Here is a 3,333-nt window from a genome sequence, read left to right on the forward strand (position 1 = left end):
TGACTATTCGACGCTCCTGGCGTAGGTCTGAATCCGTCGAAGATCAGGTCTCCACGGATATCGGCCGTGTAATTCAAGTTTCCAAACCTGACTTGATGGCCAGGGGCGTAGCTATTGATCTGCTCCAGATGGCCAAGCGAATTGGCCCGCAGTGCGAAGTCGCCGAAAACAAAGATCTGTCCGAGGAGAAGGTCTCACCCTAGAACGCGTCATTGTTGATGATTGAAGGAGCCATTGACCCTTACAGCGACGACACAGAGGAACTCTCAATGAAAGCACCAATGTCGGTGTCAAAACCAGTGGATCTCGGGTAGGGGGTCCCGAACTATGCGTCTTAGGCTAATGGTAACAGGAGGAAGGGGACACGATGTTTACCCAGGTTCGGGCCCTCTCTATGGAGGTAATACCCTACTTCCTGCTTAATTGATCTTGATGATAGTATTACAAGAGTTGATCTACCACGAGATCGTAGAGGCTAAACCCTAGAAGCTAGCCTATGATTATTATTGATCTTGTCCTATGGACTAAACCCTCCTGTTTATATAGACACCGGAGGGGGCTAGGGTTACACAAAGTTGGTTACAGAGAAGGAGATCTAACATCCGAACTGCCAAGCTTGCCTTCCATGCAAAGGAGAGTCCCATCCGGACACAGGACGAAGTCTTCAATCTTGTATCTTCATAGTCCAACAGTCCAGCCAAAGTATATAGTCCGGCTGTCCGGATACCCCCTAATCCAGGACTCCCTCAACCGGCCCCGCCACTCCTCCCACCTCTCCTTCTGGGCACCCTCTGGGTATGCGCCTTTCTCCTGGGCCCTCGGGATCCAGGCGATTCTCCCGGAGAGGGTGCTCCCTAGTTGGATGAGGGGGGAGAAGTAGTGGCGGAAGAGCGCCGTGCTGGGGAGCTGTTGGGGAACGTAGCAGAAATTCAAAAATTTTCCTACGTAACACCAAGATCTATCTATGGAGAGACCAGCAACGAGTAGAAAGGAGAGGAGAGTTTGCATCTACATACCCTTGTAGATCGCTAAGCGGAAGCGTTCAAGTGAACGGGGTTGATGGAGTCGTACTCGTCGTGATTTAGATCACCGATGATCAAGTGCCGAACGGACAGCACCTCCGCGTTCAACACACGTACAGCCCGGTGACGTCTCCCACGCCTTGATCCAGCAAGGAGAGAGGGAGAGGTTGAGGAAGACTCCATCCAGCAGCAGCACAACGGTGCGGTGGTGATGGAGGAGCGTGGCAATCCTGCAGGGCTTCACCGAGCACCAACGAGAGAGGAGATGTGTCACGGGAGGGAGAGGGAGGCAACCAAAGGCCTTAGGTATGATTGCTCCTCCTTTTCCCCACTATATATAGGGCCAAGGGAGAGGGGGAGGGCGCAGCCTTGCCCCCTCCTCCAAGGAAGGGGTGCGGCTAAGGATGGGGAGGAGTCCATCCTCCCCAAGGCACCTCGGAGGTGCCTTCCCCCTTTAGGACTCTTCCCTCTCCAAGTTTCCTTGCGCATGGGCCTCTTGGGGCTGGTGCCCTTGGCCCATGTAGGCCAAGGCGCACCCCCTACAGCCCATGTGGCCCCCCGGGGCAGGTGGCCCCACCCGGTGGGCCCCCGGGACCCTTCCGGTGGTCCCGGTACAATACCGATGACCCCGAAATTTGTCCCGATGGCCGAAACAGGACTTCCTATATATAAATCTTTACCTCCGGACCATTCCGGAACTCCTCGTGACGTCCGGGATCTCATCCGGGACTCCGAACAACATTCGGTAACCACATACAAGCTTCCTTTATAACCCTAGCGTCATCGAACCTTAAGTGTGTAGACCCTACGGGTTCGGGAGACATGCAGACATGACCGAGACGTTCTCCGGTCAATAACCAACAGCGGGATCTGGATACCCATGATGGCTCCCACATGTTCCACGATGATCTCATCGGATGAACCACGATGTCAAGGACTCAATCGATCCCGTATACAATTCCCTTTTTCTAGCGGTATTTTACTTGCCCGAGATTCGATCGTCGGTATACCAATACCTTGTTCAATCTCGTTACCGGCAAGTCTCTTTACTCGTTCCGTAACACATCATCCCGTGATCAACTCCTTGGTCACATTTGCGCAAATGATGATGTCCTACCGAGTGGGCCCAGAGATACCTCTCCGTTTACACGGAGTGACAAATTCCAGTCTCGACCCGCATAAAACAATAGATACTTTCGGAGATACCTGTAGTGCACCTTTATAGTCACCCAGTTACGTTGTGACGTTTGATACACCCAAAGCACTCCTACGGTATCCAGGAGTTATACGATCTCATGGTCAAAGGAAGAGATACTTGACATTCGCAAAGCTCTAGCAAATGAACTACTCGATCTTTTGTGCTAGTCTTAGGATTGGGTCTTGTCCATCACATCATTCTCCTAATGATGTGATCCCGTTATCAACGACATCCAATGTCCATAGCCAGGAAACCATGACTATCTGTTGATCACAACGAGCTAGTCAACTAGAGGCTCACTAGGGACATATTGTGGTCTATGTATTCACACATGTATTACGATTTCCGGATAATACAGTTATAGCATGAATAAAAGACAATTATCATAAACAAGGAAATATAATAATAATACTTTTATTATTGCCTCTAGGGTATATTTCCAACAGTCTCCCACTTGCACTAGAGTCAATAATCTAGTTCACATCGCCATGTGATTAACACTCACAGGTCACATCGCCATGTGACTAATACCCAAGAGTTTACTAGAGTCAGTAGTCTAGTTCACATCACTATGTGATTAACACTCAATGAGTTTTATGTTTGATCATGTTTCTTGTGAGAGAGGTTTTAGTCAACGGGTCTGAACCTTTCAGATCCGTGTGTGCTTTACAAATCTCTATGTCATCTCCTAGATGCAGCTACCACGCTCTATTTGGAGCTATTCCAAACAACTGTTCTACTTAGAGCTATTCTAAATTATTGCTCCATTATATGTATCCGGTCTCTCTACTCAGAGCTATCCGGATAGGTGTCAAGCTTGCATCGTCGTAACCTTTACGATGAACTCTTTTACCACCTCCATAATCGAGAAGATTCCTTAGTCCACTAGTTACTAAGGATAACTTTGACCGCTGTCCGGTGATCCATTCATGGATCACTCTTGTACCCCTTGACTGACTCATGGCAAGGCACACTTTCGGTGCGGTACACAGCATAGCATATTGTAGAGCCTACGTCTAAAGCATAGGGGATGACCTTCGTCCTTTCTCTCTATTCTGCCATGGTCGAGCTTTAAGTCTTAACTTCGTACCTTACAACTCAGGCAAGAACTCC

This window comes from Triticum aestivum, chromosome 3B, assembly GCF_018294505.1.
Source record: "Triticum aestivum cultivar Chinese Spring chromosome 3B, IWGSC CS RefSeq v2.1, whole genome shotgun sequence".
Taxonomy (NCBI): Eukaryota; Viridiplantae; Streptophyta; class Magnoliopsida; order Poales; family Poaceae; genus Triticum; species Triticum aestivum.